Genomic DNA, 26,464 nt, shown 5'->3' on the forward strand with positions numbered 1-26,464 from the left:
AAGTAAAGAATCAGAGAATGAGAAAAGGGTCTGAACAGCAAATAAAGCTATTTCCTCAGCCAGGCAATACAGGGGTAAAGTAATGATTCCCCACAAAAAGGAAAGTTTGCCAGAAAATTAAGCTGAGTTAAACCTTGCAAAAGAGATTAAAACAAATAGCTATTTCATCAGCTGTCTAAATAAAAAGCGAACACAGAGTGAATAAATGGAGCTGATACAGAGGGCAAATGTAGCAGGAACTAAAGATAGCCTATGAATGGCCCAAAATAAAATGAATACCTTTGCCTCTACTTTCAATGAATATGGCAGGAGGACAAAGGGTAATTAGTGGAAAAGTGGGTATTAATACCTACCACATTCAATATACAGGCAGAACTCAGATAAGTGAGAGAGCTGAATACCATGAATTTTGAAGGCACGATTCCACTTGGAACGAGCGCTCTGATAATAAGCATCCTTCATTTAGCTATCAGGTCACAAGTAATACCAGGGCTGCACCCTACTTCAATGCTAAGTCTCAATTTCCTTCCCTGCACCCCTTCCAACCATACGTTCATCTTGCTCTTCATTTTCCCAATTTTTTTTTTAACAACGACTTCTCAGACAGTGACTTCTCCCTACTTCTGCTCCATAAAACCAATGATTTGCCTGAGGATTTTGGTGAACTTGTTCCCAAACACATTCAACATGGGATGGTATGAAAAGCTTTAGGCAAATGATTGAGAAAAGAAGAAAAAAAAAATAAAGGTCTGCCAAAATTACAAACATCTGAAAAACAGGGTGTATTGCAGATAGGAATATAAAACAGTAATAGTAATATCAGAAAGTAAGATGTTACACAACTTGTGAAAATACCTTGCCTCTGCTAACACAGAATTTGAGTGAGGGGTGCTCTGTCTATTTTTCCTCTCAGCAAACCACTCCAAGTCACAAAACTGAATAAAGAGAAACATTCTCAGCACCTTCCAGCACCTCACCTCCAGCTCAGTGTCTCCTCATAAGCCCAGCCCTATGAATAATGTGAAGGATGAGGTTCTGACAGAGTTAATGGTAAAGAAACTGCAACACTTGTACTGAGCTGACTGCTTTTCAGAAAAACAATACCCGCTTCCTCCTCTCCCAGAGAGTTTAATTTTCAGTGTGGTTATTGTTAGCCATCCTCTTCTAGTTACAAGCAAAAAGCAGAGTTTATTTTACATCATCTATATTCCTTCTTCCTTAGCGGTACTTAATGACATGAAGGAGCTGAAAACTTGTTCTCAGCCAAGCCAATATCCTATGAGTTATAAATGACATTTCATCCTCATATGCAGATTTTCTATGCCTAAGTGAATTATTTACAAGTTACAGCTTGTGGGCTCCAACAGTCAGCTGCCAGAGATTTACACCTACACTGAGTCCTGCTCTCCTGCTGGGAGAATGTGAAGTTTTCCACCACCCTTTAAGATCTGAAGACTTAACAGAGAATAACTCTTCCTGAAGCTGGCATTGCCTTTCTTGGGATGGTGGCTGACTAGGCATTGCTTAGGGAGAGAAAATAATGGTGAGCTGAAACACCAAGACTGACTGCTTTAGCAGCTTAAAATAGGCTCTTTTTCTTCCTCTGCATGCAGCTGCAAATCAAATGTATCGTGGATCATTTAAATACTGCACTTTCAGACTTGTAAGCTTAGTGCCAAAAGTAGTCATAGTATTGTTTTGTTTTGTTTTCAAAGGAAAAAAGCATAGAAAATGAGTGCTACTGTTATTTACAAACTAACAGGAATGTGGATAATAAAAAAAAAGGAAGTTACTTAGATTACTCCAAAAGCAATGCCTCCTATTTATTACCACAGACACTTAATGGATACAAAGAGCCCAATGACACTATTTGAAAGAGCAAATTCTCAGCTACAGAAAATTGTTTTTCAACATAGTCACCACCATTAGCTCTGCATTTTCTTCAGTGATGTTCAAAATGTTGCCCACACAGTCCATCTTTCATCATCCATACAGATGGAAATCAGAAGGTACCAAATCTGGATATGCAAAGGGTGTGGCAGGACAGTCCAGCCAAGACTGGCAATGTACTCAACAGTATTCCAGCTGGTATGGGGTCTGGATTTATTGTGTTGCAAGAGAATGATGCGATCTGGGAAAGTATCACCTTCAGCCTCATGTTAGTTCAGTAGATTCTGACTATCCTGCATATGGTGTTCTTTCTGTTCCTGTACAAGCATTCATGGGTCCCACCTGCTGCAAACTTTGTGATGTTCCAGTGTTGCCACTGTTGTTTCCAGTGCACTGCAGCCAATATTCAGCTCTGTAAATGGTTTCCTGGTTGTAATTTGCTGATATGTATGCATGATCTAATTCAGACCTCTTCATTTTGAGGTGTGACAGCTGTGCATGGCTATCTGGAACATGCCTTGTCTGTAACCACTGCTGAAAGGCAACACCCACCACCTCACATTCGCTGTTTGGTCTCCATAAACATTCAGCAAGTGAATGTCACTGGGTACTATTTTTTCTGCATGGAGGAATTCAGTTTCACGCCTTTGCTCCATCTGCACTTCCATGTCAAATGCCTTTCTGTAAGACTGCCCCTCTGCTGCCATCTGTCACATGGCAACAAAATGTAATGGGATATTGGTGGAAAGGTTCAACCTCTACTGCTGTACCACCAACATCCACCTCTGATGCTGTGGGCCAACATAATAAGAGACATTATTTTCAGAGAAGCTCTTGTAGAAATTCTCTGTGAAAGTATAAGTTCAGGTTTAAAAGAAGTGGAGCAGGATGAAAGCTTCAAAATCATATCAGATTTAAAGTAAGTTACTTGAAGCAAACTGTGAGGTGTTTTGAAAGCTGCGCTTCTCTTGCTTAGTCTTTTTATTGCTGAGAGAACTGCGGAGAGTAGAGCATTATGAGGTGGGATCACAGGTGTGTGAGCATTGACAACGTGGCGCTGCATTGCCAGGAGCCAAGTGTCCCAGCAAGCGTGTGTGCAGTGCATTCATGGCTCCTCCCTGATGCCACACCTGGGCTTTCCTTCTCCTTTGTTATCTTCATTAAACGGCAGTGTTTACACCCAGGGGGAAACCAGAGCAGTATTGCAATTTCAGATCTCAGAAAAGCAGTAGAAGCTGTCTACCTGGTTACATGCAGGTGGCAAAACATGGCAAAACTGTCATTTGGGGGGAACAGTCTCTCACTGGCAGGGAATTGGCCTGGAAGACATAGCCATTTCTTTCCTAATCAGGTATCTGTGATCCTGAAGTACTCAGCGTGACTCTCTCCTTACATTTGAATCTCCACTGATAGGAGGTAATCTACTACTTCTTCTGTTTTCCCCCCCATCCAGTTTGTTTGTTATATTATTAGGCTGCTTGTAAAATTGTTTGAGTATGCTTTTACCTAACTAGCCTTCTGGGGAAAAAGAACAACAAAAGACCCCTAAGTGTCAGGCTCCTTCCACTGATGGATAAGATATTGGTGCTAGATGAGCTCATCCTTCACTCCCCTCGGGTCACATGTGGAAGAGTCTCACATAGAAACTAAGCAGTCAGTAACAGTTCTTAGTAAGGTGTTTTCAACTTTCACAGCTCTGGGACTTGATCCAGATTGTCAGTTCAATACATATATACCTGCTTAATTGTAAGACAATAAATTCTCATTGACTGTAATAGTCACTATGTGTTTTGCTGAATTTGAGACCCATGTCAACACCTGAGGCTTGCTATCTGTCTGCTAATACCTGCCTGCATCTAATGCTGTCTCCATGAGCCTCCTAACATCATCTACCTCAGAGAGGGATGTGAGGAGTGCAGACGAGCTGATCACTTGTTTTCTAAAGTAGTATGTAGCATGAAAATCTAAAGTGGCTTTGAGAGAGAGAAATATCACTAGAAAGTAGATAAAATGTTCCTTCAGGAAAGAAGAGTAAAGCTTTATTTCATTTCATTCCACTTGCTGATAAAAGGCTTGTGTTCTGGTTGAGAGTCTTCCTCACCATACTAATAAATACCTTTTTCTTTTAAACCAGAAAACAGTAAAATGGCAATTTAGACTAGCTAAAATATATAATTACTTGGTCATAAAATGGACCATAAAAGTACTGTGTTGTTGAATCCATTTCATTAGTAGCAAGTACATAAAAACTTTCAGTGTATAAGGACATAAGCCTTGTTCTTCCTTGTTTTCAAATTAGTGGGTTTTTTTTTGTTGCTGCTCTTGGTTTTGGTAGTATTGTTTTTCTTTTTGCTCTCAGCAGCATTACTCTAGAAGCTGTGCATATACTCCTTCATTTTGTTACCTATATCAGTATAGCTTTGGCTTGTTAAACTCAAAAGTATTATCATAACTTGAGAATCTAAAACCAAAAACTGTATGTCACTTCTACCCAGGCTGAATGTTGATGTCAGTAGATTCGCTGTAACAGGCAGATGTGTTTTGGGCTTTCTTTTTGAATCCCAAAATCTGGGGATAGTGCAGATAAATTGGTAAATTAAGCAGTAGAGATAATCCTGTAGAGCTGCCTTCCAAACTTTCATCTCATTATTTGTTGGCTGTTTTCAATCTGAAAGAGTATACAAGTCTTTCAAGATGTGCATGTCTTAACTATAAAGTGTTCCTACTCAAAAAAACAATAATGGCAACAAAGAAAAATAGAACCTTGGGAAATAAGGAAACTTTTCCCCGGAGATTTTAATCGGTGGTTAATCCAGCATGTCTGCTTTGCAATGTCACCCATTCCTGTGAAACACAGCACTCTTCAGTGATCAAGAATCCAAGCTGGCATAAAGAACTTCTTCATTAGGACATCAAAACTGGAGGAATATTTTTGGTTTTTACTATAACTTTTTCTTGGAAGTGTGTTCACTTATTTCACGACCACCTAAGGCTCTCTAAGGCATGCAGCAACACAGTTTGAGACATCTCTGTGATGTTCTGTACATCATATAGTTGCTAACAACCTGTCAAAGTCATCCTGACACCAAACTGAGAAGCCGATAGTTTTAGTAACATATTAGCAGAGATGAAAAAAGATGGTCCTCATTATTGTAATAAAATCAACAGAGACACGCTGAGAATCAATTACTGATTTTGTGACCTGTTGAACTAAACCTCAGTGAAGTGGGAAACTGCACAGAGCATCTTACATTATCAAATGATTTAGGATAGAGCACTGTCTGAAGACTTGCAACAAGTCAAGGCAAATATGTTTCCTTAAATTGTAGCTTGCTTAATTACCTTGTTCATGAGCACAAAGATCAAATTGAGCAACTTAAGGTGCTGATGCACTGTGCCAGCTGGACATGAAGAGGAAATAATTAACACACACAAGAGCCAAGTTTAAGGATGAGACTCTTACTGACAACAGCAAGGAGATCCAAAGTTAAGGCAGACACTGTGTCCTTGACTGGATCCATGTGCCTACAATTTGCAGCACATATTGGATTGGGGAAGAGCACCATGTGTTGCAGCCATTTCAAGTAAGCAGATGGCTTTTTAAAGCACTCGATGTAGGGAAAGCAAAGCCCTTTCAAAGGCTGGCATTTCACTCTCATTATTTGTCACAGATTGTTCCACTCTTGCCTTTGCAACACCCGAGTATCATCAAGAAAACTTTCTTTCATGAAAGGTACTGTGCAAACAAAAATATATATATTTTTTATATAATGAAGGTACCAATGAAATAGGAAATTAGTAATGATATTTCATAGCTGTAAAGCAACATCCAAAATTATTTCCTTTCTCTTTTCTAAAACCTAGCCTTGAAGAGAAAACTGAAATTTGCTTAAAAATCTTCTTCATGCTCAATCGCTCTTCTCAAGGCCACAGCAACATCTTTCTTCCTACTGGAACATCTCCCAAAAGCAATGTTTTTCCTCCATAAGCAAGCTCAGCAGCACTAAGGTGCACAGTAATTGTTGACCAATGAAGAACCGAACCTACGAGGCCAACTTTCATGCATTACTTCCTGCATTTTTTCAGAGGATCTCCTATGCCTGCTTGAAGGCACCCAAGATAAACACAAAGAAACCACCTCATTCTAGCATATCATCTTGAAGGATGGACTCTTTGGAGTACTGCACACTACAGAATTGTTATGATCAGGGGGGCCAGATGTCACCAGCTGAGTCATTCATTTGATGTTGCACCATTGCGTGGTACTGCTGCCATAGATACTGCCCTGCCCTTATGGTGGCTGCTGTGATTCATTGAAAGTAATATCATCCCAACTGCCACTCCAGGGAATCTTGCAGGCATGATTTTCTAACACAGAACGACCCCTTAAAAATAACTGCCAGAAATACTGCACTTTATAAAAGGGCATCTTTATTAATTCTCACGGTGGGTCACCAGAAAGTCCCAGGAACTACTGTACTCATGGGGTAATTTGTAGTTATCAGAAACATTGCATTTAATGTCTTTATTCCAGTGGAACCGGAGCCCACTGGTTACTAAACAGCCTCCTCCTCTTAAATCACAGAAATTAAAGAGGAGAGAGACTCATCAGATTATTTTATCAATCCACTCTTTGAATGCAAAATTGGCAAATGTATAGTCTTTGCCGCCAAAACATTCAGAGCCAGGGACACTCACCACTGTGCTACATGCCACTTCACTTATCAGTGCCTACTAGTGTTTGGCCTTTCTCCTAAAACAATGAATTCCTGTGTATGCAGCACAGCACTTCATCCTTTGGATAGAGCCTCATCCAAAGAATAGACTCTAAATGACTGCAGAGTGCTGTGGACCGATTCACTCACCTGATCTGTTTATTCTTCCAACTCTATTGGAGTAGGACCTGGTGTTTCACTTGGGTAGTTAGACTGAAGGATTCTAAACTTCTATTTTTATCAAATGAAAGACTCTTCTCAGAACTAAACAAAAATTCCACAAGATTTAGACAAAAGTATTAACTTCACTTCTTCATGCTTGTGTTCTATGAGAACATCAGGTGTCAACAAATCTTACGTACTTGTATTGCTTGTTAAAACGGGTGCCAAACTCCCTGAAGATCTATCCTGTTTCCCAACACTGAAGTTCATTGTATGGTGGGTTGGCAATGGCAAAGTCCCCCAAAGAAGAGCACACAACAAGATGTTATGCATGAACTTATCAGCATTGTCCTAAAATGTTACTGTTATAAATGTCCTACAAAAAGAAACCATCACAGAATAGAGTAGAATGGCTATGGTAACTAGATAACATAGATAGTTATCTAGGCACAAAAACACTCTTTTTAAGCTCCTTCCAGTGAAATGCTTTCCTCTTGTATTCCAGGTTTAGTGTTGACTCAAATACAGTGGCTCAAAGTTACAAAGCATAGACTCTCTACAGCATTGAGTATGAGCTATAATGCTTTGGGCCATAGCAGCAACTCATAACAATGAGCCATAAATAATAAATTCCAACACATGTCTTACTCCGCAAGGGTGTGGAATGCGTTTCAGAGCAAGCTCCTTGCAGGACTGGATTAGAGGCCTCCAGGCTATGTCACAGCTTCTGAATGATGTCCAAGAACAAGTTATAGTTCTGTAGAGAGTATATCAAATAGGAAGCAGTTCTTTCCTTTATATATTACTTCCCCAGTCATTATGAAATCATTTTGTATTCACTGTGATAACACCAATCACTAATATACTCATTTGGCATTCATATGACTTGTCTTATGCACTTCCCCTGTTCTGTTGTAATTAACAATTAGTTAATGCAAATAGTAATGGACATTTAAACTCAAGTGTTACAAGACAGGGTCACTAGTAGCAGAGAATCAGCATGCTCACAAAACCAGCTCCAGACCCTTCAAAAAGCTCTTCTAATAGTAATGAAAATCTAACAGTAAATACATCACTTAATCAGAATCGAGGGTTATTAAAAGCATTTTACAGTGTTTTATCTGAAAACAATATTCTTCATTCCACCTCCTCTATTTGCATTTCCATAAGAGCGGACACATAGGCAGCTTTTCTCCTATGTAGCCCAGAAAAGATTATTACCATAGTTTTCTCTGCACAGCATTATTTAATGCATCAAGTACACCAACGAAATATGAAGTATGTAGGCATATTGTGTACAACCTACAACTTGGGGGTCACAAGCTGCTTTATACCAAGGAAAAGAGCAAGAAAGGAAAGTAAGCCTACCAAAAAAAAAAAAAAAAGTTAAACTAGTTTTACTTGTTTTAATTTCAGCAGTCCTTGAATAAACCTATAGCAATGAACAGTAATAGACTGCGATCTGGCTTAATACCTTCTCTCCTGCCAGGCTTGTATTCCTGGAGATGTTTTAGAGCTGGAATTCACTGACCTTTGTACAAGTGACACAGATCTAGCTTTCTGGTAAGAAGCCACAAATTATCATTGAGTGGAGCTGTGAGGACAATTTCTTGCAGAAAGCAAAAGTAGCAAAAGTTGATGTTTTGCCAACTTTACAAAAAGCCAAAAAAGAAAAAAAAAAAAAAAAAAAATCACATTTCAGCCAGGGTACTTATGTGAATTATTATCATAAGAAAGGACTGCCTTTTGCCAACTGTAATAGAAGTGGGAAATTTTCACTGTCATATGGTAGTGTGCTACCCAGGGTTCCTGTAAATAACAATAATAACAAATCCAAATCTAACTCAAGATCCAGTAGAAAGAGAATAGTAAACCTAGAAGCTCAACAGACACTTGCTAGTCAATGTAATTTCACCTGTTAGTAATTAAAGAAAATTAATCATTAATACCAATGACTGATTTCACATCATAAAGAATCATTATCACACTAAACCCTCACAAACACAGGAAGTCAAAATTTGTTGCAAATGCATGTTGCAGATTTCAAATTACCATTTGTTTTGTTGTTGTTGTGTTGTGATTGCTACACCTTGTAACTATAGAGCAGAAGGATGCTTTTACTTGCTTATAAGAGGTCAGAAAGAGAGCTGAGGAACCATTGGAGAGAGATAAAAAGAGCTAATTCCTGCCAAAAGAGACAAAATACAGCCAATTTTATATTAAACAGTAGTGAGCTGATTAGGCAGATTACTTTCTTCTCAAAACTCAATATCTGCTACCTCTTTTTGTTAAGACCAAGACTCAATTCTGTAGCTTCATTTGAGTAGTAGTGAGAACTGACAGTTCATTGCAAGATGTTTCCTCGTCAGATGACCTCTTGGGAAACTTCATTAAAACAAACAAGTAAACAACCAAACCAAAAAACAAAACTGTGACAATAGGGTGACAGAACGGGTGTTCCTCTGTTCTCTCAATAATTAGTGAAGTGCTCTAGATCTATTTATTTCCTCCAGATCTACTCAGCTACATTCTTACAAGGCCAGGATTTTGCTATTCTGCAATTCATTCATCACGGTGAACAGTGGTGAACTGTGATGAGTGGTGAACTGATCCCAAACTCTGAAGTATTTTGTGCAAAAATCTAATTGCATAACAAAAACACAAGAAACAAAACTATAGTGCCCTTCCGAAACTAAGGATTTTAGTCATTTGTCTATATTAGCTTATCTCTGAAAGGCATGCCAGGCAAATCTTTAATTACTTAGAAAGGTCAAGCTTCAAAACTATATATTTAATCTGGATTTAAAGAAGTATTTTCTAAACAGATGTGCTGGTATGCAAACACCTGCTGCTCCCTTTCTCTTGAGCATGCCTAATTTCAGTTACTTATCTTTTTTCTTTTTTTTCTCCATTCCTGCAATGGGTTTTTATTCAGGTCTTTCCCATCCTGGACATTGTCATTGTTCTCTGTGCTCCAGCAGAGTACAGTATTGAAGGCAACCATGTGGACTAGCAGATCTGTCAGTAGAGAAGAGCACAGACTGCTCTTTTGGGGTTTGAGTCACGATCTGCTTCATCCTGACCTCATCGCTATGCTGATCTCAGGCATGCTGCTGCAAGTGGAAGGGTATGCCACCACCATCAGTGCAACCACTACAATACATCCTTAGTCCCACTTAAATAGAATGGACCACACACAGTCTCATTCCTCAAGGCCATCAAACAAGGCTAAAGAGGGCAATTCTTCACCAACAGAAGACTGGTGAAACAGTAAGTTTTTAATCATTTCTTCCTCAGTCTATGCTATAAAATCAATCATAAATAGTCTCTGGGTGCAATAAAATTGGGAGCCGGGCTTCTAGAGCAAAAGGGGAGAAATAAGAATCTGGCAGCAAGTTTGGAGCCATCCCAAATATTGGGTGGTGGGTGGCAGGAAAGTGAAAGCCATCTGGTGGCTCAGATTTCCTGTATAAGGAGGTCCTCTGGTTTTGAGAATGTGGGCCTCAGCTCCTCCAGGAAACAAATGCTTGCAAAATGAAAAAGGAAATGTAATGGTTTGCCTGTGAATTTTGATACGTGATGCAGTAAAAACAGGGCTTCTAATAATGACATTTCTACATTTCTTCATTATGAGTCATGAGTAAACATGACATTTCTGCATTGCGATCTAGATATGTGATCAAAGATTAAAATGGAGCCATTTTAATATTTTAATTATTCTGGAACTGTCAGGCTTCAGAGTATGTTATGCCAACACCCAGTGCACAGCAAATAATTTGTAACAAAGAATTTTATCAATTTTAGCTGCTTTTTTCTCCATGCAAATTGTGTGTGAACGGGTCATTATTTTCTCAGATTTGCTCATTATTCAAATTGATCCACAATGAATAATTTATACTAATACTTCTTGTTCTGCAGCTTCTTCGCCACCAGTTTGTAGCTGCCTGTGCTAGTTTTGTCTGAACAAACAAATCATGTGGCCTCATTTCTGCTTCCAGATTGGCTGAGAATCACATTGCTGGTTAGGATACTCCTATTTATGAGGTTTTTTATGTGCTGTCTGCAGCTATACCCGTTCTCCATTTAAGCAGTGTGTTTCCACAAGCATTCTTATGACTCAATTCATTCATTACTATATGCACGGGAAGGAAGAAGGAGATGTATTGCAAACACAGCAAGGAGAATAAAGAGAATTCAAAGTTTTATCCTAGGTTTTTGTTTTCTTTTGTTTTTTTAAGTTTTCAGCCCATTCTTACATCCTTTTTGGCTAACAAGTCTTATTAACTGGAAGACTGCCTGTGGGTTTATCTAATTGTAGAAATCTTGCGCATTAGTACAAATTGGAAAGAAGAGCCTTCTCCAACAGTCAGTGGTATATCCATTACTGATATTTCATTTCAGGGTCACGGGCTCCAAAACGGCTAGGAACACCATTCTCTTATTAGTCAAGTAGCTTTAGGCACTTAACAGTGCGTCTCTCATTAAGCATTTCACTTAACAATTAGGGAGCATTCCCAGAGAGCTGGGTATCCATCCTACTATTCACCAGAACCTCCATTCTGTTATCGACCAGACCTAGTAATGTGATGTGGGTAAGATGCGAGTACAAGCTTTTTAATGTGGTAAACCTAAAGAATTCAGCTCTAGTATAGATCAGCTAAATCCTTCCTTGAGAAGTTAGTCTTCTTCATGCACCTACTTGCAGATCTTTCATTTCCTGCCACTTGTGGTAATCAGTCCTAATTTCACATGTTCAACAGGTAAGACAACCATTCCCTAAACTGATTCTTTCCCTCATGAACCTTTGTTCTGAAAGTGGTTATAATCTGTAGTCCAGCATGCAATGTCACAAAGGATGAAAGATATTAAAGGCAAGTATCCCCCCCACACAGACTGCCTGGGTCTTTCTACAGCAAAACCCACTTGGATTTGCAAGTTGGGCAGCTTGAATAATAAATTCTTTCAGCATCTCCTCAGATAGTCACACAGTCCTCAAAACGTCCAGGTCTCACAGGAGTGCTATCCTCCACCACAAGTCATATAAACCCAATATGTGTATTGGAAACATTCCTTTTGTGGTTTGTGTTTGGAAGCAACCCAAAAAAAAAAAAAAAAAAAGAAAGATGGGCTTGGATTGATCTGCCCATCAATTAGCATTATTGAATAATTTCTAAATTCCTGGTCTGCCAGATCAGCCACTTACAGAGCAGCTCTGGCCATATGATTGAGGGTGAGGGGTGAGGAGGGGTGCGGAGGGGAAAGGACAGCTTGCCACTTCATTTCGACTTCATACACCACATGGTGCACAGGGCTCGAGTTCCAGCTGAAACTGCTTTACAGAGCTCCTGTTCACTGTGAGTCACTGAGGGTGAGTCACGCACATTGACACAGGATCAGAAAGCCTTCCATTTTGCAAATGGCAAGTGATGACGACAGTTAAGCAAGGGAGTCCACTGTGACTCTCCTATTCCAAACTATGTCATTATAAACCTGATAGAACGCCTGCAAAGAAAATACTGCGCTCCAACTGCTTTGTTAGTTGTCCTTTCCTGGATAAAAGGAACATCCATACACATTTTAAGTTTCACCTTCACATTCTTTTATGCCTTCATTCTTGGAGGGGTGGCTATAGAACATGTCTGTGATACAGACAAATCCATCTGTCAGCCTACCTTTCCCTGCTTCATCCCAGTAATAGACAATACCAGCAGTTACACAGAGCCTTTCAATTAAAAAAAATAAATAAAAAAAAAAAAATGGGTTAGAGAGAATTTGTCAAATGACTACAAAATATTTTTCATTTTCCATCCTCTATAGATGCCATTTTTTACTTGATGAGTACCCCTAGATTTTGCCCTTGAGTCATTATGCACACACTCTAAGTATGTAAGACACTAAGCCCAACAGGCTGCTCTTCCCAACAGATGGAAGAGTTTCCCTTCACCACTTACAGAACTATTCATATGTAAATACAAATCTAATTGTATATCAAGTGTGAGTATTTAACTGTATCTTCAAATATCAGTAATCATATATTTTTTAATCTAAGAATACATTAAAAACGCCAAAGTTGATAAGAAAATTAACAGAAGATAAAAAGTCAAAATTGATGTCAATAGAAAACCTTCATTTGTCCTCTTCCTGTTTATGTGTCATGGCATAGCCCTTAACTACACCACTGTGTCTTGTTTTTTCACAGTATCTTCCCTATTCGATAAACAAGGAGAACAGGGTTCTTCAAACCAGATTACTATTCAGTATTACTCTTTATCCTCAACAACATTCAGTGTGTAACTACACATGTTGTCCAGCTCTTCAATGAATACAAAATTATTGTTTTCCTCTCTCCCTCTTCTTGTGGTATTGTTGTAACAGTCATTTAGATTTTTTGCCATAGTTAAGAAATTACTTTCACAACAATACTGTGAAGAAATGTGAAATTACTGCCTCTGGTTTAAATTCATAAAGACTGAGACAGAGGTTAATACAAAAATTCTCAGAAGTGTCATTTAATTTGGGATTTCCAACTAAAAATGCTGTGGTCTGATTTTGTAGAGTTTTGCACTTTCATAGTACTTTTTCTGTTCAAGGCAGATATCCTCTTGACCTCAGGTGTGGCAGTAGGAAGTCTGCAGCTCTAACAATCAGACCTCCAACACCTTACTCCAATCCCAGAAAATCAGCCTCCCTGTGGAAGTGTTTTTCCAAAGCAACTTGCCTGCTATGAGATGAAAAAAATTGGGAATGAAGCCGGGTTAGAATCAAGTTACTCTGCATGATGCAACCCTTTAGTAGAGTTCTGCGGTCAATCCTTTTCTTCCCCTACTTTTCTTGTCCCAGGCACAAGAGCCTTTTTCATTTCCACAACATGTAAGCAAGGAGAGTGGCTGCCTACAGCCACTGCATTGTCCAGATCACAGCACAGCACAGGATGCTCTTCTCAATAAACCAGACACAGGTTGTCAAATGAAAAATCCTAAGTAGTAATATCATAGAGAGAGTGCTATACAGAACAGGAACCAGAGCAATGATTAAGATTGGAGATACAGTTTCTGGCATTTTCTGACATTCTTCTTTTGAGTTTTCAACCACAGTGTAATATGTATATCATTGTTTCTGGTCTTATTTGTATGTTTTCCCCAGTTCCAACTTCATTGTTTTACTTTTATTAGTTTCTTTTACTTTTCTATCCTACCCTTGCATCCGTGATTGAATGAAGGCAATTCTCAGCACAGAAATCACCACATAAACAGTTTAAGCTTGATAAGGTCCAAACAACTGACAAGAAAGTCTTTCATAAACCACGTTTAGCAATCTTAACTTCAACCATGAGTGTCTTTGCGATCTGTCATTCTCTATTTCAGCTGGGCTGGATTGAAAACTGAGCCAAAACAAGCAGAGCTTGGAAATCTAGCCCATCACCACGTGGTTTTTTTGTTTGTTTGTTTTTGTTTTTTTTTGTTTTGTTTTGTTTTGTTGTTGTTGTTTTTTCTTTGCAGAATACTGCTAGGCCTTTCCATTTTCATCTGTCTGTCTCTACATGGGGCCCCTCCACCAAGGCATCCACACTGGAAAGCGTGTTCTACACACATAAGGCTTTTCTCATGCACTCCCTGGAGTAAACACTATCACTGAGCATCTCAAAATAGCCCCATTTAGCTATGTGGCAATGGGGTATCTGAATCCCTTAAGCAGCTTTGACAGTCTTGACTTGCAAGTATTATGGTTTGAAAATGATGACAGTCTGCCTTGGTGGTGATATGCATAATAATAAGATGCAGCACATATGCATTGGCCCTTCAATTTAGGCTTGACTGGAGACTTAGCAAACCTATCCTCCAGCAAAACTGACGGTCTCTTAGCACAACAGTACAAAGGTCACAGAAGGAGAGCTTCCTTCCATTGAGGTAAGACCAAGCCAGGTCCTACCATCTCTTTTTTTTTTTTTTGTGTGTGTGTATTATATACAAATGTATATGTAAAAACATGATAAAACAAAAACCAACATAGTTGATGATTTTAAAATCTACAGGAAAATATTTGATGCTGCACTAGAAGGAAAAGTATTGGTATGAAGCATAAATGGCAGAGCAGTGAAAAGAACTGACACAAAGCATACTGGCATGTACAGCAACACCCACACAATCAAAAGCATTCAAGAAAATTTTTTAAAAAATCAAATGACTAAAGATCTGACTATGCAAGGAAGTCTGTAGCAAAAGTAATTTCCATCCACAGATATCCTAGGGATTTGTATGAGGTAGAATTTCAGGAAAGGGTTGAATCTGTTGGCAAAAAAAAACCAAAAAAAAACCAAAAAAAAACCAAAAAAAAAAAAAAAAAAAACAAGAAAAGAAATGAGGGGTGAAAAGAAAACTTTAAAATACAGGAGGATACTCCACTTGACACTTTCAGTTCATCTGTGCTCACATTTAGAGATGCTTTTGACCCCAAAACTTTGAATTTGGATATATTTACATTTTGGGGTTCTTCAAAATTAATCAGATATCACAGCCAAGTTTGCATTTGGCCTTTGTCCCAAGCAAAATACTTCAATCCAACTCTTTCCAAATTTGGGCTGCTCTATTTCACATCCTAGTTTGAATCCAAATCTAGCATTTCTACTCAGTCTTTACTTGTGTCACTTCATATCATATCACAAAGCAAGAGCATGCAGCTGGGTGCAATGTAATAATGAGACAAAACATAATGAAGTTCAGCATAACATACCTCACACAATAACACCACAACAGCTACCTTTATCACTTACAATCACGTTTCATTGTTTTGGGTGTTTTTTTTTTTTGCTTGTTTGTTGGGTTTTTTTGTTTTGTTTTGTTTTTTTAAATTGACAGGCCTGTTCATTTCAGATGTTTGGAAATTCAGAGTATAAAATGCAGGAGTACCCAGTGAGCCCAGTGTGCTTCCACGGCAGCATTTGTCTCTTAGTTACAACAAGGGTAATGTTATCAGCACCAAGCAACCCAGATGAAAATTATCAATTGGTTACCAAGAAACCTAATGATTTCATCAATAATATTTTACCAGTTACAAAGGTCATTTGGAGAAGTAATGCCACACGAAATGTGCTTGTGAAGTGGGTGATGTGTGGGTGGCTGTTAAGGGTCAACACTTCATTTCTCATTTCTTTAATTGATACTTCTGGATGAGTATTAATTGAGCTGCAATGAGAAGAGTGTGCCGTTTGACAATGCAAGTGACAGGATAGAAGTGCCATTTGCAGAGTGTATATAACCACAGCTAACACCCTCAAAGCGTTAATTCCATTTTATGTCTTTCACATTTAATAGCAAATTTGCCATTTAATCTTTAAGACAGAAGTTACTTATTCTCAATCTACCTCTCACTTGCACTGATATAATCTCATGCCACTCAGACTGGCCTGTGGCATGAAGCACATCACACTTTCAAATCAGGTCCATTTTTTCATTAGCTCATATCCTTCCTGAGATGCCCTCCTTTACAGATGGCTGATCAGCAATCAACACTAGTTTGTTTCAATCAGAAAAGCAGCCGTAACTTCTCATTTAAAGACTGTTCCTGGAGAAACGCATTAGTCGAAGGCATAAAGCTGGTACTGGGGCAACACCAACTCTAACAACTGATTTCTTTTTAGGATTTTTTTTTTTAAAGACATATGCTCCCTTTAATGTGGAGATACTTTTTTTTTATTATTATTTTTTTATTTTCCCTATGAACCATAATGAAACCCACACCTTAGTCTGTTGCAAGAAGCCTTTCACATAGCCTGGGCAAGTGCCAATAAGCCTTAAATTTGGAGAGTGAACACAAAAGGTAGCGAAAGCCCAGGAGAAAGCCAGGGAATAGTTCCCATATGTACATGCTGACACTTTCTCCCTCTCTGTTCCTCCTCCAGCAAGCCAGTGTGCTGCCCTTTGAGCCTACTTGACTAAGGTTAAGCATTTACACTTTTTCAGAGGACAGTCAGTCCACTCGGGGAGATACTGACTTTTATAGCAGGAGGCTTCAAAATGATTTTCTCTCTTCTTGGGCAGTTCAAAAACACACGCGCACAGAAGCAAAGGTCAGGTGTCATCCAAGTGGTGGGAGAGTGCCAGCTAAATGCTCAGGATATATTTTTATATTGGCCTCAGCTCAGCCTCCAATTCTTTGGAATCTACTCGGCACCTACAATTCACTCCAGTGCATTAACCCCAGGTGCAAATGATAGGATTCAGCCTTCCAAGCTTGTGGGTGCAGTCAGATAGCTGGATAACTTAATGATATCATTTGCACTCACAAGCTAACTGCAGGCACAAAATAAAGCTAGAGTGGCTGGAAAAAGAGAGAGAAAAGAGGTTTGCTGTTGGTTGTTGGTTTTTTTCCCCCCTTCCCTCTCCCCTCACATTGAAATCATGCTTCTTTCACTCAGTGAGGAATTGTCTTTTCTCTTTCAGTCTAGAAAACACAGAGCCACACATCGCTTCTTCCCTCTGGTAGCCATTTGCAGGTGAGTGCATCAGACTCCTGTGCAGCATTTTTCCTTCTGTGCTCAAAAGCCAGCATTCCACAGACTGCTCCCTTCCCTTTCCTTACTCATTTCCTTCTCCTCATTCATTTCACTCATAGCTGCTTTCATGTTAAGCTTTATTCCAGCGTTAGCTTTTGCCTCATCCCATCTGCCTTTAACTTTGTCCTTTAATTTTTTTTTTTTTTTTAAACTGTTGACAATTCTCTGCTCCCCAGTTAGTTAAGACAGATTGCATTTCACCCATTAACACTCATATTCTTTACATCTTCACCTACATCCCTGACTGAACTCTCCTCTTCCCTCTCCCATTTTCTTCTGTGCAGCCAGGCCCAGGCCTGACACACAGAGGGCAAACTGTCTCCATGTACATTTGTCTCTGCTAATGTTCTGTACAAGCACACATATAAGCACGATGCCCACATACGTGCATTTCTTCACCTGTGTTATCAGAACCCACATCTTCACAAGGCCGCAGAGTACAAACACAGAAGATGCTGTGCTTCTAATGGGACCCCCATCATTTACTAAGATCTGTGGATGCCACAGACAAACACAGAAATGCTAAATCAATAAAATGGTGCTGGTGAGAACAGCACTGGTGGAGGCACCCACCTTGTATGCTTTCTTCACTAACGAGGATGGTTGAGTCACTGCTACTCTATACCCAAACCAGACATGAGCTATGCACAAAGGTACTTTGAAACTTAATTACTCCTCTGGTTTAGTATGAAGCCAGTGCTCAAATGGCTGAATTGTGCCATTTGGAAAGGACAATTGGTTATTACACTTATCAGATTGTTTGTGACTGGAATGGGTTAATTTTCCTAACCTTTTCTGTTCTTGTTCCACTCTTAGGGTTGTCAAAAGGATGGATAAACGTGTTGCTATTTTCTGGTTTTGTTTCAGTGTCTATCACGAGAGTGGACCAATTTCGTACCATTTGCTGCTTTCATTACTGTCTCAGGGTTGTCACAAGAATTGATAAATTTCAGACTGTTTTTCTTGTCCTCATTACAATCTTAAGGTTGTCATGAGAATGAATTGATTTTGTGCCATTTTCTGTTCTCATTACAGTCTTTGTCATGAGAATGGCTTCATTTGGGGCCATTTTTGTTCCTGTTACTTACAATCTTTTGTCACAAGAACAGGGATTATTTGATGAAAATGAGAAGACAGCATCTCAGACACTGAGATTCAAGGATAACTTGTTCCTGTGACAGAGATCATAACGAGGACAGAAAGTGGTACAGAATATATCCATTCTCAGGATGATTTTAAAAGTTGTGATTTTGTGACCCTGATTGTGCCAACTGACTTCACCAGGGGGAGAATCCACCACTTGCATTGTAGTAACTACTGCTTTGTTCATACTGCAGGCAGATTTTTCACTGCTCGGCAAGAGAAAATACGTTTATACAGAGGCTATAGAAAAAAAATTACATTTCTAACTCCTGCTGAGACTGAAAAGCTGTAGGTGCACTGGAGCTTCCAACAGGACCTAGCCAGGAGTCATCTGGATGAAGGCTATCATTATGTAGTAATGCATTATGGGAGGTGAAATGCACAGCAAAGATGAGGTCTGGGCTGCCTGGCTGATTCTAGGTTTGGCTAAGCTGCCACTGCAGCCAGCTTGGTTGGGGTGCACAGGGGACTCTGAGTTCAAATTAAAGCAAATTAGTGATTCTGAACTAGCTCCTGCCACCCAGCTAAAAAATGAGTTACTGAAAGGGCAAAAGTTAGATATCAGGGCATGTACAACATCCAGGGCCCAGAAAACCTAGAAGTAATTATCACAATCTTGAAAGTGATCAAAGAGAAAAAGCAGAAAGTACAAAATAAAGAGGAAACACAGCACTTTGGGGGGGGGGGGGGGGGGGGAAGAAGGGAAATAAGTATTGGAATGAGATCAAAGATAGGAACAGAGAAAATTAGGGAGAAGTTGTGGATGATGACAGAACAAAATCAGAGAAGGAGAGCAGAAAGAAGAATGCTAGCACACACCCAAACTGTCAGAAATATTTGGGTTTGGTTTGTACAGGTCAGAGAGCTGAGAGGAAGAATGAGAGGACAAAGAGAGAACTGGAGAAGAGAAAGACTTTTAGTGTGAGATCAAAGCAAAGCTGCCTGTGGATAACCCCCTTGATGAGATGGACAAGGAAGCCCAAAGGAGGCTTCAGGGTTTGCCATCCACTAATTCTGTAATGGTAAGCAAGTGGCAATCCACTGTTTTGAAAGATTTTCTACTGACTGCCTTTGATTTCATCAGCTTTTATTTCACAGCAGTAAAGATTTTAAGCACAGACTCCCAATTTCACCAAAAATGAAAGCAAGGTGTATTTATGTGACTTCCCTGGGAGGCAAGTGTCCCAAGATGAGATCCTAAGAGAAAATGGTGACCTGGGAGCCAGTATCACGAGGAGGATTCAGATTGTAAAGAAGCCCAGCAAGACACCATGATAACTGAAGTCCATCACTGGGACAGCATAGATGATTATCCTGCATTGCTGTCTGGGAAATTTTCAGACTTATTTTCTGATATTAAGTGTGCCTGAGCAGTGAAAGAGATCACCAGTAAAAGGGAAGTGAGGGGGATGGACATTCCCCACTGGCTAAGTAAAATAAAGCAGGAATGCTGCAATAAATAGACCTGACAGATGACCCCTGGTATTTCCTAGGCCAATTTCTATGAACATTTTATTGATCTTTTACATTCTGATTTGACCGCCAGAGTCTATGATCCTTTGCTTTGTCTGTCCCATACCTCCCCCCACCCCCACGTTTACCATATGTACCTAATCTCACTGCTCTGTCTACCATCTGCCATTGTTTGAAGTATATGGGAATATAAGTTTAATCATAAAAATGGTGCCCTGGCTCTGTACACTACATGAATGCTCAACTTTCACAAGATGAAGTGACCTCCAAGTGGCTTACTGCTTTCCATTAATTTCTCTGTATAATTGAACATTTTTCGGCATCTCATTTAACAAACTGTTAAGCTCCTTATTGCACAGAAGGGCCATGTGATGTGCAGGGATTCTGAAATGCTTCCCCTCATTCACCATTCTGGTACTAATATCCTGGGCATTATTAGTAGTTCACAAAGCCAGCACATTTTCTTTTTGATAAGTGTCCCTGTTCTTCCCTCCTTTGTCCACCTCCAAATGCCGCCTAGTACTTACAAAGAATAAAACCACACTGCCTAACCAGCCTGGTGCTTCAGACTGCTATCCCTACTCACTCCGTTGCCTGCAAGGGGATGTACTTATATCAATGAAAGATAAATCCCAGCTAGAAGTACAGGTCCCTGACAACCTAATCACTGAAACCCTGTCAAGTAACCCCTAATTTTAAAGCAAGTGGTTAATTCCCAGCAAATTGATTTATGCACTGTTTGAGGTTTGGCGAGTTGTGTTGTTCATCTGTTATTACCAGAAACTCAGCTCAGCCTATTCATTTAGACCACTGACACAACACAGTGCATCTCCCAAGAAAATTTCCTTTGTCAGCACATCTAGAATTTGCTAATTAAATCAACGATGACATTATTCACTTTCTGAAAAAAAAAAATTCTCTCTCTTGCCCCCTCTAATACATATCCAAGCACAGTTTTTAATAGCCTTTTGCAAATACATTGTCAGAAACTTTGAATAATCTTTCTTAACTGCTTTCATCAGCCCTAGATCACAGAGTCATAGAATCATTCAGGGTGGAAAAGGCCACTAAGATCACCCAGTCCAACTGTCAGCCCATCCCCACCATGCCTACTGACTGCACCCCTGAGTGCCACATCCACACATTCCTTGGACAACTCTGGGGACAGTGACTCCACACCTCCCTGGGCAGGCTGTGCCACTGCCTCACTGCTCTGAGGAGAAATACTTCCTGATATCCAACCTGGAACCTGCCCACCTTAAAACAAGTCTTGATCCCCATCATGCCAATAGAAGTCACAAAATAACTTCTGAAGAGTGTGTGCCCACGGGTGTATGTGGCAAGAGCAGGGGGAATATGATTCTCATAAGCAGCTGTGAGCCTTCCTTCTTCCAAGCACACGCTGAAGTGTGACTTTCATTAAAATGATAGGGTTAGCCAGCAAGTTCTTTTCTTGTCTGTATTGTTGCAGCAGAAGTGAATTCAAAACACTAGAAAAGACAGGCTGTCCCCCAAGCCCTATAATTACAGGTCCATAGTATCACTGCAACTCTTTGTACTATTTAAGATGCAGGGAATAAAAGAACATTGAAAATAACCTTTTTGAAGCATCACACATTTTTTTCAAAGAAGGCTATTTCCCTTGAGAGGTTAAAAGCAGCTAAGTTATTACAACAAACAAACAAAAAAATCCAACCCTATCTGTGCTCAGTCACCTGCGTCACCGGGTACAGGGTGGAATTTATGGATGGATGTACTCAGGTAAATGCCTCTGGTGGTGCCCGGGACATTTACCTTTCTGGACAACATTAACCTGGTGCAGTAATTCCCTAGGTTTATATAGGCTTAGTATATCTTTTACCATCACATATCCTCAAACTGCTCCGTAGCACACCTGTATGTGACCATGCACCACAAGAACTGGCTTGTGACATCTTGGATGTTCACAATGCAAGCAATAAGAAAGGTGTTAGTGATGTTCCACCTCCAGCTAAAAACCATGTTCTTGGGGCATAACTAGGTAGCCCATGATATCACATCACCTCTGTGTCAGGTGCTTTATTCATCATCACCAGACCAGGCCCAGCCTTCTGAAGAGAAAAACAATATGTAACCAGGAAATGGGAAGTTGTTTAAAAACAAAACAGCTCCATCATGTAAATGCAAATCTAAACTGAAGCATGGCAGTTTACCACCTCCAAACCTTTATTTCAGGATAGTAGCCATCTAGTTCACTCTTCTGAAGAATTAAAACTGAATTTCACTTTTCAAAGGAATCTGACTATCAGAAAGCCTCAGAGAAACTGAACCAAAGAGAAGTACCTAGACATGCCATAATCTTCCTCTTCAAAGGTGGATTGCAATCAATCTTGCTGTGTACCTACTGTCTTCCAGCTGACAAAGACCTTTCATTATCACAATTTATGACTGCCCCATATAGGTTATATTGAAGCATAAGTGGTCCATGGTGCCATCCCTTCCCAGCAGTCTTGAGGTAACACCTCTTTAATCAATTTCAAAGAATCCTTGATTCTTTTCATTCTATTTAATTCTGTTTATTGAAGTCATTTAATACTCTTGTTTAGTCAAATAATCCTGATGTATGCTCTTGGCCCGCTGCTGAAAGGTTACCATGTTTCAGGCTTTCATTCTTCATTTCTGAAGCAGCCATGCAGTTTTTCCACCAACTCATTGCTTGCTAATGAACTTTTTTTAAAGCAGGCTGTCATTTTGTTTAATGTTGCAAAATAAGGCAGTCTTTAAGTGGGATCTGATTTTGCTAAGATATGTCTAAACTTAAGTGAGATAATGGATGTAACAAAATACCACCAAATATGACAGCTTTGTTCTGCCAATGTAATTTGCTGATTCTGGAAACCAAATGCAGAACAGTCTGTGCCAGTCTCAGAAAAGTGGCTTGTTTGACAGATATAGACCTGCTTAAATATCAGCATGCACTATATTAAATAGCGGAATTCTGCATTCATTTGTGAGTTTTAGTAACTTGTCATAACAAGGTTTTTTTTATTTTATTTTATTTAAACTGCCTCATTGCTCCTATCACTTTGTCGCCCAAGTGTGTTTGGCTGTGTTCTTTTTCTTTCCATCCAAAGGTGGAAGACGACATGACCTGACAAATACACCAAACTTCCCTAGTTATAACAGTGTTTAAAAAAATCACAACTCTCTCTTCATTTATTTCAGGAAAAATAAAAAAAAAGGTTCTGTCTGCTGGATAGTGAAGAAATCTTGAGTTGGACTTGGTCATATTCTTTCCACGGCTGCAGAAAAAGATACCTGTGGGACAAGAAGGCTCTAGGAGCACAGGCTGCTCAGGTACTGGCTGCTTTCTTTTGTTGATCACATGACATCAAGTCAAGATATGTCTTCAGAACCATGAAACAGAGATCCCAGCTATTTTGTGGTAGCCAGGCACTCAGTGGTCTATAACAGCTTTTGCTGTATTTGCTTGCATTTCATATTCAGAATTTCAATTTGTGTGATCAGGAAATATTGGATTTACCATGATTTTGTACTCACTTAGATTTCTTAACACTTCCCAACACACACATACATATAGCCAAGCAGGGCTACCTTCTATTTTCTTGCTACTGACACTTTCACATCTATCAGACTTATTTCACCTTATCCTAGAACCTCTGTCTTACACAATCCCTTCCTCCTCTTTACAGTTCTCTCATATTACTTTTTTACACTCTCCATTTTTCATATTTAAAGTTTTAAGGTGCTTGGACCTTGGCTTTAACAGTAATATTTGTCTTCACTTAGACATTTGTATACCTTAGTAAGGTCCTTGTGCCTCTCTGTGTGGCAATGCTGACACTTCCAAGTAGAAGTGACTGCAATTGTCACATAGTACATGTAGCCAGTATTTCCCCAGTAAATTCTGTCCAGGAACACGTTGCTGGTACTTTTTTCCCCTGCAAAAGGGGCATTCAATATGATATCCTTCTTATCGCTCTCCTGCATTTAGACTAGGTTTTTGTGAGTTTAATTTCAGATGCTAGGAACCTCAAAGGATTTTATTTTTTGGACAACAAATATTACTGAATATATAAAAATTCTTCTCATTGGAAATGTGTAGTCCAGCCCACCTGAACCAAAGATGTATTTTACCACTTTTCTAAATTTCTCTTTAAGTTTATATTTACATGCATGGATTAAAATCAGCGAAGTTTTATTTCAAATTAGTTTTAATCTTTCTACTTACAATCCTGTTATTTTTAAAGCAAACAAAGCTATTTTTTAGGTTGATTGAGTGGTTTACACTGTAGATTTTAATAAATCGCAATGCAATAATATGATAGAAAGCACAGTGACAGAAGCAGGGAAGCACAATCCCAGGCTGCATCAAATGAGAACAAGCCCAAATGCAGAAGCTGTAGATACAGAAACAAAGAAAGAGAAAGCACTTACCTTCAGAAGGCCTTCAATAAACAGGGAAGTCCAGAGAAATACATGTGCCTCTACTGCCAATCCTTAAATGAGGTCTGGGAAAAGGGTGGATCTTGGCTCAATCCCTTCTTATCACTCAGCTGCACTGCATACACCTGAGCTCCTTTGAGTTGCCCCTGCCTTTTCACCAGGTGCTCAATCACTGGTTCAGGCCATGACTTAGCATTTCTGCTACATAAATAATAATTAAAATGAATTAAGATAGTAAGTCTGTTTCTCAACTCACAGTCGTATTGCTCAATGTGTAGAATGTCTTTCATATTCTGGTGTACATCAGCTATTTTTAGTCAGTCATTAGGTTTACTTTGCAAGTATATGATATTCTAAATGCAAGGTAATGAATCGACTGAGCCAAACCTCCTCTGAAGTTACAGGTAGTACTAGTCTTCTCTTTTCCTAACCCACTAAGGCTCACGCCACACAGTCAGTGGTTTATTCTTGCCACTGCTTTCAGTCACATAATAGAGAGAATCAAAAAATCTTTCCTTGGACTGATGTGGCTATTTAACTATCCTCTTTCTAATTATGGAGCTGAAAAGCTACAAATGGCTAAATACAGAATCATAATATGGTTGGACTAGATGACCTTGCAGGTCTTTTCCAACCTTGTGATTCTATGAATGGCCACAGCATTATCTCTGGAGACCTCGTAATTTCTTCCTAAATGGGTAGGGCATGCAAAGTTTACTAATTTAATCCATGAACCTGACATCATCAAAGACACTGCAACCAGCAGAGCGCTGCTCTGGGTCTCATTTCTCTCCCAGGGAAGTGAAGGGGGAAACACAATCAAGGTCCTTTACACTAATCTGCCAACTTACTTTACTAGGGGCAGGGTGGCAGGTGCTGGGTTTGGGGAGAGGGATGCTCTTTGGAAGAGTGGGCCCTAGCATGAGTGAGGTTTGCACACCTTGGGAAGGAGTGGGATTTAAAAATGAAGTAATTTAAATGCTATCTCCACTGATAAGAACAGCTATTCAAGTTAGATTTTGATAATGTATTTTTGTAGCTGCTTACATGGCTCAAATTGTCAGCTGCTAAATGACCCAAGATGGATCAGCTTCTTTGGTAAAGAAAAATCTTGTTATTTTACAAATTTTAGCAAAAGCACAAATTGCTGGTAGTCTAACAAGGAGATTTGTTACTTCAGTTCAAGCTGGTAAACCTCTCATTCTCCTTACAGTTTTCCCCCAAAGATTGAAGATAGAACATCTTTTTTACTGCTTAAGTCAGAGGCACAAGCAAAGCACATTCTTATGCACACACATATGTATTAGAGGGGGCAGGAGTATTCCTTCTGAAAGTGTTTCCTGGAAGTTTTGATCTTATCTTTTCAAGAGTGGCCAAGATGCAAAATAAAATGTTGACCTGACACAGCTCAGAACATGTTTGAAGGTCAATTAGTTCTTGTCATGGCTGGCGCCTACTTGCAAATTACTGAGATATTTTCCTTAAGTTAGTTGGACTGACTGATCTCAGAATTTTTAGAGTCATATTTCATTTATGTGTGAGAAGTGACAATGAAACATAAATGCTTTAGGTTTGTCTTTAGTGTCTTCAGCACCTATGAACCATGCACGTGCAAAAATAAGGTTAATACCCCTAGTCTTCATATGTAAAAATCTGAGGCTTAGCTCTCACTAATTTTCTCATAAATGAATTTGGCAGGAGAAATAGTGAAGAAGTTCCAGATTATTTTTCTATTAGCCACTAATTTAAAATATTAAAATGACAAAATATAAGCATTTGGTAACACCTGCTGATTAGTGATTGAATGCTAAGTCCTGCAGACAAACATAACGATGACTAGTAGCATTATAACTTGTATTTTGCATAAAGTCTCAGAACCCTGGTAGCTTCACTGGCCTTCGACACAGGTGGAAATTTACTGCTCAGAAACCCATGATGCATCATGGGGAGGAAAGTGCACTTTTTTACTAAAACTATTCAAAATAATCCATCTTTTTGAAGGCCAAAACTAAGAGAAGCTATTTGAAGTGGATTTAATGTGACTTTCACTGTAGATGATAGGAAGCCAAAATGAGACATTAAA

The 26,464-nt window shown here is 39.3% G+C and overlaps 2 long non-coding RNA genes across 2 annotated transcripts in view; one reads left to right on the forward strand and one right to left on the reverse strand.

Annotated features, from left to right (window-relative positions):
* Nucleotides 1–24,444, reverse strand: part of LOC128091384 (uncharacterized) — a 63,264-nt gene extending 38,820 nt beyond the window's left edge. The window contains exons 1-2 of the long non-coding RNA XR_008211379.1: nt 24,373–24,444; nt 23,737–23,876 (exon numbers count right to left, since the gene is read on the reverse strand). This is a non-coding gene — a long non-coding RNA (uncharacterized LOC128091384). The remainder of the gene's footprint in view (nt 1–23,736; nt 23,877–24,372) is intronic.
* Nucleotides 4,639–6,888, forward strand: LOC128091383 (uncharacterized). The gene is made up of 2 exons (XR_008211378.1): nt 4,639–5,623; nt 5,755–6,888. It is a non-coding gene; the product is annotated as an uncharacterized LOC128091383 (long non-coding RNA).
* Nucleotides 24,445–26,464: the final 2,020 nt, after the last annotated feature.

Source organism: Tympanuchus pallidicinctus, unplaced genomic scaffold (genome assembly GCF_026119805.1).
Source record: "Tympanuchus pallidicinctus isolate F22 unplaced genomic scaffold, pur_lepc_1.0 scaffold5, whole genome shotgun sequence".
In the NCBI taxonomy this organism is placed as follows: Eukaryota; Metazoa; Chordata; class Aves; order Galliformes; family Phasianidae; genus Tympanuchus; species Tympanuchus pallidicinctus.